Genomic DNA, 12500 nt, shown 5'->3' with positions numbered 1-12500 from the left:
TGCATCTAGATTATCAATTATTATGTTCTATGAACCAGGATGATCAATGTTTATATTCGAAAGAAATTCAATCATTACTTCAAACCAAACTATATATATAGTTTAGAGTTCGTGCATATTTTCATAGTAAATTTTCCATTATTATTATGAATCAATGTGCTTTATTTTACTCTTTTTTTCACAATCTCTAGCAAAAGGTTGAATCCTGTTCTTGCAACAACAACTTCTGTTCCTTTTAGTAAAACCACCATTTTTTAGGTCGAGGTAGTTATTAGTTCTTCAAGAAAGAACTACATTTAATTTTTAACATATTTATCAAATACTGTACACAAGTTCCTATGAAAGAGGTCTAATTTACTTAAATACCATTTGGTGAGTTTTAAGTGATAATCACGTTCACTGATGTACTCTTCATGATCAATTTTGGAAACTATATACAAAATAATTTCCTGAACACTAATTAGATATTATGATTTTGAAAAAGCATAGAAAATAGAATCCATCTCTCAATTGTGAAAATCCTACGTCAAAAGTCAAGGTCAAGGTCCAGAAATAAGCTGCCGTAGTGGAGATCAGCGCACTACTGAGTTCCCCTTTGGTTAAGGGTGTTTCTGCAATGAAGACCTCATCCTGTTAGGAGGTGGAATGAGCTAAAAGCAAGCAGGGGCATCCTAGGACCGAAGGGACACGACAAAGACCCTAGCCTTGTTTATGCCAGGACCCACTTAGAACTAAGTGGGTCCTGGTTTATGCCTTCTGTGTATATTCTTCTTCTTCTGTACAGTGTAGTACTCGGGGTTCACTGAGGTGTCGGGATTTATATATCTTTTGATGAACAGGAAAACAAATTTATACTGATTATTCCTTTCAAGGTGGGATTTTTCTTTTCATATAATATATGTGTGTATATACATATATATATATATTATATATATATATATATATATATGTATGTATGTATATATATGTATATATAATATATGTATATATACATATATAGATATATATGTATATATACATTCATATATATATGTATATATATATAAAGATATATATGTGTATATACATATATATATATACTTATATATATACATATATATATGTATATATATATACATATATATATATATAAAGATATATGTATATGTATATATATATATATATATATATATATATATATATAAAGATATATGTATATGTATATATATATATATATATATATATATATATATATGTATATATATATATAATATATATATATATATATATATATATATATAAAGATATATGTATATGTATATATATATATATATACATACATATACAGTATATATATACATATACAGTATATATATACATATACACATGCATATATATATGTATATATATAAAGATATATATATGTGTATATACATATATATACTTATATATATACATATATATATATGTATATATATATATATATATATATATATATATATATATATATATATAAAGATATATGTATATGTATATATATATATATATATATATATATATATATATAAAGATATATCTATATGTATATATATATATACAGTATATATATACATATACAGTATATATATACATATACAGTATATATATACATATACAGTATATATATACATATACAGTATATATATACATATACAGTATATATATACATATACAGTATATATATACATATACAGTATATATATACATATACAGTATATATATACATATACAGTATATATATATATATATATATATATATAAATATATATATATACACATATACAGTATATATATATATATATATATATATATATATATATATACATATACTGTATATATATATATATATATATATATATATATATATATATATATATATATATTACAGTATATATATATATATATATATATATATATATATATATATATATATATATATATATACATATACAGTATATATACATATATATATATATATATATATATATATATATATATATATATATATATATATATCTTTAAACATATCGAGAATTATAAAAAAGGAAAGATGTATCTTTTCTCAATATTTATTAATTTGTTTCATGTATTTGTCATATATTTCTTTAGCTATGACAACAAACTTTACATTGAAAATTTCACGAATTCTAAATTTCCATTTAATTTTGAATAATGTTAATATGTTCTGATCACATAGTGCCTCTATGTGACCCATTAATAATCAGCTTAACACTGAATAATACTCTTGCATTGATTGTTTTTATCCATAAAAGTTGCAAAATATAATCAAATAAGAGATGTAAGATATATTCATCTGAACTACTTTATTTCTATAAGGGTTTTTATATTTTGATACGCATACACAGACACACACACACACACATATATATATATATATATATATATATATATATATATATATATATATATATATATATATACATATACACACATATATATCCATACATACTGCATATATACATATATATTGTATATATATATATATATTGTTACGACCATTCGCCTCTTAATACCCTTTCCAGCATTTCACTGATGCCAGTACGAAGCGGAGCTCCAAACGGCCATAGACAATACCCTTTCCAGCATTTCACTGATGCCAGTACGAAGCGGAGCTCCAAACGGCCATAGACAATAAACAAAAAGACATTTAATGATACCTTAACTTAGATTAATTTCATAATAGAGCTCTTATCCAAATTTAAATAGCATTAAATTTAAGTATGATATAAGAGTAAATAAATAATAATACGGAATAAAGCAAACTCTACGATGGGCCTTATCTTGTTTAACATATATACTATCGAGCTATCACACATCTTGAAAAAACAAAAAGTGGGTTTTAAACTATATGCAGATGATACTCAGTTTTACCTCTCAATTTCAACAACACAAGATACAGAGAAGAAAATTGATGAGATAATGACTGAAATAAGAACATGGATGCAGAGGAAAAAGCTCAAATTAAATGATGATAAAACAGAATGTATGTTCTTTGGCACAAAGGTGGCTTTGAAGAATTACCAGTTAATTCAAAGTATAAAAATTGGTGATGCTGATGTTGGGATTGTGCCTGTTGTGAAAAATTTGGACCAAATTGTGAACACAGTGAAAGTGTGTAACTATCACCTGACAAACATAGCATTTATTAGAAAATATTTAATAGAGGGCAGTACAAAAATTTTAGTGATGAGTCATGTAATATCAAGGCTTGATTATTGCAATTCTCTGTACTACAAATTGCCCAATACACTACTAAGAAATCTGCAAAATGTGCAAAACCGGGCGGCTAGACTGATAAAAGGCATTAAACCTCGGGAGAGAATAACTCCTGCACTGATCGATCTACATTGGTTACCTGTTAAGGCTAGAATTGAATTTAAAATTTGCTTGTTGACTCACAAAGCACTTACAAGTGATAAGCCTAAATATCTTCGTGATTGCTTGGTCCCCTACCCCCCTACCCTGAAGCTACCAGCGCCGCTGTAAGAGTTAGACATGCCGATGACCCACATAGACTATTCGAAATTAGTGTGAATCATGCAATAGGAGGAAGAACGTTCAGTTATGCTGCACCGAGACTCTTTAACGACCTTCCACTCGATGTCAAGAATAGCAATAATGTAGCAGCTTTCAAGAAAAACCTGAAGACTTATCTTTTTAGAAAGTGTTATAATAGTGACCTGAAAACTATTAAGCCTGAATACAAATGCTAGCGAAATAACTGATAACGATACAGAGCAAAATATTACCTGGAAAGAAATTATTTTTTCACACACCAAGGCCCGCCTGAACAGACCTTTAGTGTTTGATGGAGGGCGAGAAATAAACCCGTAAAAGTAAAAGTAAGATAACAAGAGTAATGAAACCAAAACAATAACGAATGTAAATTAACGAAACTCCAGGAACATTTACATTGTACAGCATTACTACAAATGAGCAAAATAAGCAGGTAAGTAACAAATAAATCGATTATCAATACACCGTAGATAATGCAGGAAAATAACGTCAATACTTAACACAAGAAAATGCAGAAAATACATACATACACAGCAAGCGTTTACAGAACCTTAAATGCAATATAGCAATACTTACAATTTAAAATGAGCAAATGAGCAAAATGAGCAAATGAGCAAAATAAACAGGTAAGTAACAAATAAATCGATTATCAATACACCGTAGATAATGCAGGAAAATAACGTCAATATTAAACACAAGAAAATGCAGAAAATACATACATACACAGCAAGCGTCAACAGAACCTTAAATGCAATATAGCAATACTTACAATTTAAAAAGTACAAATGATGTAACACTTTTTGTATCTAATCCAGAGTTATTTACACTATGACAAATCCAAGAAATCTCAATTCCTGGTGGTGCTCCAATGGCCGAAGTAAACCATCCATCCAAGGAATGAGGAATACAAACACCTAAACAATACGCAAGGACAACACAGACAGATACGGGAAAAATATGAACTACAAAACATTTACAATGTACACTATAAAAATAACCTATCTACATAAATTCAATACTCCTAACAATATATATATATATATATATATATATATATATATATATATATATATGTATGTATATATATATATTATATATATATGTATGATATATATATACATACATATATATACATATATACTGTCTATATACATATATGTATACATGTATATACATACATATTGTATATATATATATATATATATATATATATATATATATATATATATATGAATATATATATATATATACATATATATATATATATATATATATATATATGTATGATATATATATATATATATATACGAATATTTATATATATATATATATATATATATATATATATATATATATATATATATATACATATATATACATATATACTGTCTATATACATATATATACATGTATATACATACATATTGTATATATATATATATATATATATATATATATATATATATATATATATTTATATATGTATGATATATATATACATATATATATATATATATATATATTACATAAATATTTTCAATGTTATTCTTATTTATTCTGTATCAGGATGTAAGGCTAATTCAAGTGATATACACCGTGAAATAGTAATAGAATTTACTACTTGTGTTAATCACATCTAATTGTGCAATTAATTCTAGATTCTTTATGGTTTTTGTAAAAACTATGTCTATTTTGATAATTATCTATCATTCAATGAACGTCCTTTTATTTATTTATTTTTCTTGTTTTTTTATATTGTCCCTGAAAACAACACCTAGTATTTATGAAAATGAGATATCCATATTTAACCAGATGACCTTTGCTAAATCTGCTTAAATTATATTTTTCACACGCAAGGTTTTATTCCATTACCTCATTGGTGTGTTGTTAAAAAGTAATTTATTCCACAAGAGTTTTACTTACAGTGCTTTTTCCAATTTGATAAAACTAAAACTATTTCCTTCATGAATGTCATAACTTCTATATATTCTTTTTAAGGCTGAAGAAATGTTTTATTTCTGTATAAATGTGCTACCCATTATGTTTTCAAGTATGCAATGAAAAACTGATAATTTACAGAATGAATGTCGTAGCCTCCAAACATTTTCAACTGTGATGAAAATTATTCCCTGTATGAATGTATCCTCATCTCCCGCATATGTTCAATAAATGCTTTATTTCTGTGTAAATGTGTTAACTATTATATTTTTCCGTATGTAATGAAAAATATATCCTGAACGAATGTCGTAACCTCCAAACATTTTCGACTGTGATGAAAAGAAAACTATTCCCTGTATGAATAAATGCGTTATTTCTGTGTACAGTAAATGTGTTAACTATTATATTTTCCCTATGTAATGAAAAACATATCCTGAACGAATGTCGTAACCTCCAAACATTTACCTGAACGAATGTCGTAACCTCCAAACATTTTCCTGAACGAATGTCGTATCCTCCAAACATTTTCCTGAACGAATGTCGTAACCTCCAAACATTTTCCTGAACGGATGTCGTAACCTCCAAACATTTTCCTGAACGAATGTCGTAACCTTCAAACATTTTCCTGAACGGATGTCGTAACCTCCAAACATTTTCCTGAACGAATGTCGTAACCTTCAAACATTTTCCTGAACGAATGTCGTATCCTCCAAACATTTTCCTGAACGAATGTCGTAACCTCCAAACATTTTCCTGAACGAATGTCGTAACCTCCAAACATTTTCCTGAACGGATGTCGTAACCTCCAAACATTTTCCTGAACAAATGTCGTAACCTCCAAACATTTTCCTGAACGAATGTCGTAACCTTCAAACATTTTCCTGGACGAATGTCGTCACCTCCAAACATTTTCCTGAACGGACGTCGTCACCTCCAAACATTTTCCTGAACGGACGTCGTAACCTCCAAACATTTTCCTGAACGAATGTCGCATCCTCCAAACATTTTCCTGAACGAATGTCGTAACCTCCAAACATTTTCCTGAACGGATGTCGTAACCTCCAAACATTTCCCTGAACGAATGTCGTAACCTCCAAACATTTCCCTGAACGAATGTCGTAACCTCCAAACATTTTCGACTGTGATGAGAAGAAAACTATTCCCTGTATGAATGAATCCTCGTCTCCTGTATATGTTCAATAAATGCTTTATATCTGTGTAAATGTGTTAACTATCATATTTTCCCTATGCAATGAAAAACATAATACCCTGAACGAATGTCGTAACCTCCAAACATTTTCCTGAACGGATGTCGTAACCTCCAAACATTTTCGAATATGATGACAAGAAAACTATTCATTGTATGAATGAATCCTCATCTGTATATGTTCAAATATATCTAAAGAATGGTTCATTCTCTTGGCCCCACCACTAGAATCAGAATCTGATATCTCGGAAGGGATGAACGTGCGTTGGTCACCAAAGGTGGGCAGTCGTCGCTATTGGAAACACAAGAGCAAATATCTATCCGGAGGTACCAGTTTTTAGTTAGCCCGATTCAGTCATTGTTCTTGAAATATAAATGTTACCTCGAGGAAGGTCTGTCTGCCTGTACCTGTAGTTTCAGTAGAAATAGGTAGTTTGGCTATTATTCGTCTTTTGATCTCGTGGTTAAATGATATAGAACAATAATCACCTTTATTAGAGTGTGTAAATACTATTGCCATTAAATCGAAGTAGAGATTATCGTGTTTATGTGGACGTGTTGAGTCAGTATACATGCAGATATATACATACACAGATACACACACACACACACACACACACACATATATATATATATATATATATATATATATATATATATATATATATATATATATATATATATATATGCGTGTTTGTGAGTAATAAACACTGGGAAGAATGTAGATACGCTGTTATTATATATTATATACATACATGTGTATATATATATATGTATATATATATATATATATATATATATATATATATATATATATATATATATATATATATATATATATATATGTATATATATATATATATATATATAAATGTATGTATGTATATGTATATATATATATATATATATATATATATATATATATATATATATATATATATATATAGATATGTGTGTATCAAAGGAATACTTGCTAATAAGATACAAAATAAAACAAGCACTATGTTAATGCTTACTGGTTTCGACTATTTCTCTGTACATCGTCTACTCTAGAGTATTTACACAGTGATTGAACTACTACTGTAAAATTTATCATACGCCTGAGTATTGCCCCCCCCCCCCCCCATCAGTGCATATGCTTAAAAGTTCTGCCATGGAATGTGCTCCTCAAAAAAGGATTCGATTCGACTAAATATGTCTTCACATTTTGTATAAAGTTTCAAAAACTTATACAATAACATGGCCTGTATCATTCAATGCTAAGATTATGAATGTAATGAATAATTACAAGTATTATAGGTATTTTTCTCTCTTTTTTTTCTGAAGCCCTTTGCGTCAATAGGAGTAGGAGGAGATAATGATTATGGCTAACTGAGCAATGTCCTTAGATTCGTCAATTTGGAGAGAGAAATTCTTAGCTTTAGCAAAGCTGATAAGTTCGTCTTGGCAAAACTCAACCTTGAGACTTGTACGTTTTGAAATTGTAGTTTTAGAAAGGGCCACACATTCTATGCAATGTACGTATTTTTTGCCGATCATACACTCCATCAAATCTTCTACTCTGTGTTTTTATTAGATTTTTAGCAATTATATGGGCTCCAAACACAACCCGGGAAAGACTTAAATTCTTTGCCTAGCAAAAGTAGCTTATAGAAAATAAAAATAAAAAGAGTCACTTAGGGCATGACAGTCTAGAGTGAATTGATATTTCAATAATGTTATTGATATTCAAAAAACAATTCTATAGGATGTAATAAATGCATTCTTACTAAAATCACTAACAAGAGATTGGAAGACTATTTTCGATGATATCAGTTCCTGACATTTGTTTCTAAACTAAAAGATACTTCTGCTACAAACTTACAGCAAATGTTTTATGTTGAACAGGCTGACATAAGTCTCTTTTTATACTTTATCTATGAGAGATGTGTTTTAATGTTATTACTGTTCTTAAAATATTCTATTCTAATTGTTCATTACTCATCATATAGTTTATTTCCTTATTTCTCCTCCTCACTGGGCTATTTTCCCTGAGCTGCCTAATAACACCATTTGCATATGATACAAGATAAGGGCAATTTATACATTATTATTATTATTATTATCATTATTATTATTATTATTATTATTATTATTATTATTATTATTATTATTATTATTATTATTATTATTATTATTATTATTACTAGCCAAACTACAACCCTAGTTGGAAAAGCAAGATGCTGTAAGCCCAAGGGCTCCAACTGGGAAAAATAGCCCGGTGAGGAAACGAAATAAGGAAATAAATAAATGATGAGAATAAATTGATAATATATTTATATATACCTATATAAAGGCGTGATGCGTAATCCAAAGAAAACGTCACTAGTTGATGATGGTTAAAAATTAAAACATAATTTGATTACAAGAAATTAAGAGATTCTAGAACCCATGAAAACTCACTCGTTGAGCTCTAGGGCTCCATGGAGCCCACTTTGAGAAGCCTTGTTCTAGAAGATGTCTTTAGAAATGGGCGAAACCGGTAAAAATTCACATAGTTTTTTTTTTTTTTTTTTTTTTTTGCATATGAGCAATACCGGCTCTTATAAGTATCATGCATGTATATATGTTTGTATGCATGTATATTTATACACTTATATACATGCATATATGTATATATATAAAATGTACATACAGACACAAATATATGTACATACACATACATATATAGGTAAATGTATATATATATATATATATATATATATATATATATATATATATATATCCATACATATATATATATATATATATATATATATATATAGATATATATATATATATATATATATATATATATATATATATATACAAAAATATATGTGTATATATATACATACACAGTATATACATATGAAACATAAATGAATTGTATGTAGAGCAAGCTGTTTATATGTAACTGTAAATATGAACTTATATATATGTATATATATATATATATATATATATATATATATATATATATATATACATATATATACATATATATATATATATATATATATATATATATATATATAAACGAAAGAATATAAAATGCTTAATATGGAAAATCTTAAAGCAATGTCTTAAATGAAATGTCACATCGATGTAAATATGTACATAAACTAGATGAAGGAATGTGTACAGTATATTCGTTTCAATAAATCGTCCTGTATGAAAATTGAGACCCTTTTAATTGTTTGTCTTTACGATTCGTTGCTGTTATATGTGATAAATAGTTTGACATTTAACTTTTGCTATTTTTTTGTATTTTTTTTTTTTTGTATATTTAAATTACCATTTTATACTGTATGAAATCTTTGAAGAAAATCATACTTTTCCAATATCCATAAAATTTTTTGATGATAATAATAATAATAATAATAATAATAATAATAATAATAATGATAATAATAATAATAATAATAATAATAATAATAATAATAATAATAATAATAATAATAATATCCACAACATTACCATTTTATACTGTTTAAAATCTTCAACAAAAATCATTCTTTTCAAATAACCATAAAATTCTTTGATAATAATAATAATAATAATAATAATAATAATAATAATAATAATAATAATAATAATAATAATTATAATAATAATAATAATAATAATAATAATAATAATAATAATAATAATAATAATAATATCCACAATATTAACAGGGACAGACACCAACAATAACAACAACAATTATAATATCAAATCATATAAATGACAATGAGAATAATAATAATAATAATATGCTATATTTAATTCAGTTTTTTCCCGTATAAAGAAATCATGTAAAAGCAATTGCCTTTTAAATAAATAGAATAAAAAAATTCACAGATATGATTTTAGAGAACTCTGATTGTAATTCTTTGGGTGAGTGAATCAATATACTTTTAGTTATATCTTAATGATATGTTAATTGATAAGAACGAATTATTGGGTAAGTCACCGAAGACTAATGACTACGATGATATATTTTATGTCAAACATATGTTTCTTGCCATCATGTGGGTCATGTATTTAAGAATTGAGGAGAAATTGAAACTATAGTCAATTCTTTTTAGTAAGGCAGATTTGCACCGACTCGCAGGGGTGCAATCTAACTCGGAAGAGTTTCCTAAAAGCTGATTGGTCGGAAGGATATTTGTCCGACAAATCAGCTATTGGGAAACTTTTCCTAGCTAAAAGGGCAAGCTATTGGGAAACTTTTCCTAGCTAAAAGGGCAACCCTGCGAGTCGGTGCAATTTTGCCTCACTAGAAAGAATTGACTATAGATTTATTTGCACCGACTCGCAGGGGTGCCCTTTTAGCTCGGAAGAGTTTCCTAAAAGCTGATTGGTCGGAAGTATTTTTGTCCGACAAATCAGCTATTAGGAAACTTTTCCTAGCTAAAAGGGCAACCCTGCGAGTCGGTGCAATTTTGCCTCACTAGAAAGAATTGACTATAGATTTATTTGCACCGACTCGCAGGGGTGCCCTTTTAGCTCGGAAGAGTTTCCTAAAAGCTGATTGGTCGGAAGTATTTTCGTCCAACAAATCAGCTATTAGGAAACTTTTCCTAGCTAAAAGGGCAACCCTGCGAGTCGGTGCAATTTTGCCTCACTAGAAAGAATTGACTATAGATTTATTTGCACCGACTCGCAGGGGTGCCCTTTTAGCTCGGAAGAGTTTCCTAAAAGCTGATTGGTCGGAAGTATTTTTGTCCGACAAATCAGCTATTAGGAAACTTTTCCTAGCTAAAAGGGCAACCCTGCGAGTCGGTGCAATTTTGCCTCACTAGAAAGAATTGACTATAGATTTATTTGCACCGACTCGCAGGGGTGCCCTTTTAGCTCGGAAGAGTTTCCTAAAAGCTGATTGGTCGGAAGTATTTTCGTCCAACAAATCAGCTATTAGGAAACTTTTCCTAGCTAAAAGGGCAACCCTGCGAGTCGGTGCAATTTTGCCTCACTAGAAAGAATTGACTATAGATTTATTTGCACCGACTCGCAGGGGTGCCCTTTTAGCTCGGAAGAGTTTCCTAAAAGCTGATTGGTCGGAAGTATTTTTGTCCGACAAATCAGCTATTGGGAAACTTTTCCGAGCTAAAAGGACAACCCTGCGAGTCGGTGAAATTCTGCCTCACTAAAAAAAATTGACTATAGATTTATTATTGCGCAACTCCTACTTGTTGAATACCAACATAGGAAAATTTTTATGGTACAAATTTTCATGAAAATTTCGAAAAGCTTCCATTCAAAAAAAATAAAAAATAAAATAAAAAATTGAATTAAGTTATAATGCTGATGCGGAGTCGAAATATTTATTTTTTTTTCTATTTTTAGCCGAATGGGCCAAATAGACAACTGTCACTTTTATTTCAACGCGGCCCGGGAAAGACTCAAATCCTTTCCCTGGAAAAAGTAGCTTTTAGAAAATAAAAAAATAAATCACTTAGGGCATGACAGTCTGGAGTGAATTTGATGTTAAAAGGTACTTGTGTCTTGATATTTCAATAATATTATTGATAATAAATATATATATATATATATATATATATATATATATATATATATATATATATGTATGTATATATATATGTATATATATATATATATATGTATATATATATATATATATATATATATATATATGTATATATATATACAGTATAGGTATATACACATATATATATATATACATATATATATATATATATATATATATATATATATACAATGTATATATATATATATATATATATATATATATATATATATATATATATATATA

The 12500-nt window shown here is 27.7% G+C and overlaps 1 pseudogene; it reads left to right on the top strand.

Annotated features, from left to right (window-relative positions):
• The window catches only part of LOC137629383 (uncharacterized), a 42558-nt pseudogene that overhangs the window by 12293 nt on the left and 17765 nt on the right, over positions 1-12500 (top strand).

This window comes from Palaemon carinicauda, chromosome 37, assembly GCF_036898095.1.
Source record: "Palaemon carinicauda isolate YSFRI2023 chromosome 37, ASM3689809v2, whole genome shotgun sequence".
Classification (NCBI taxonomy): domain Eukaryota; kingdom Metazoa; phylum Arthropoda; class Malacostraca; order Decapoda; family Palaemonidae; genus Palaemon; species Palaemon carinicauda.
Note: the sequence above shows the minus strand (reverse complement) of the source record. Positions and strands in the feature narration are given on the sequence as shown.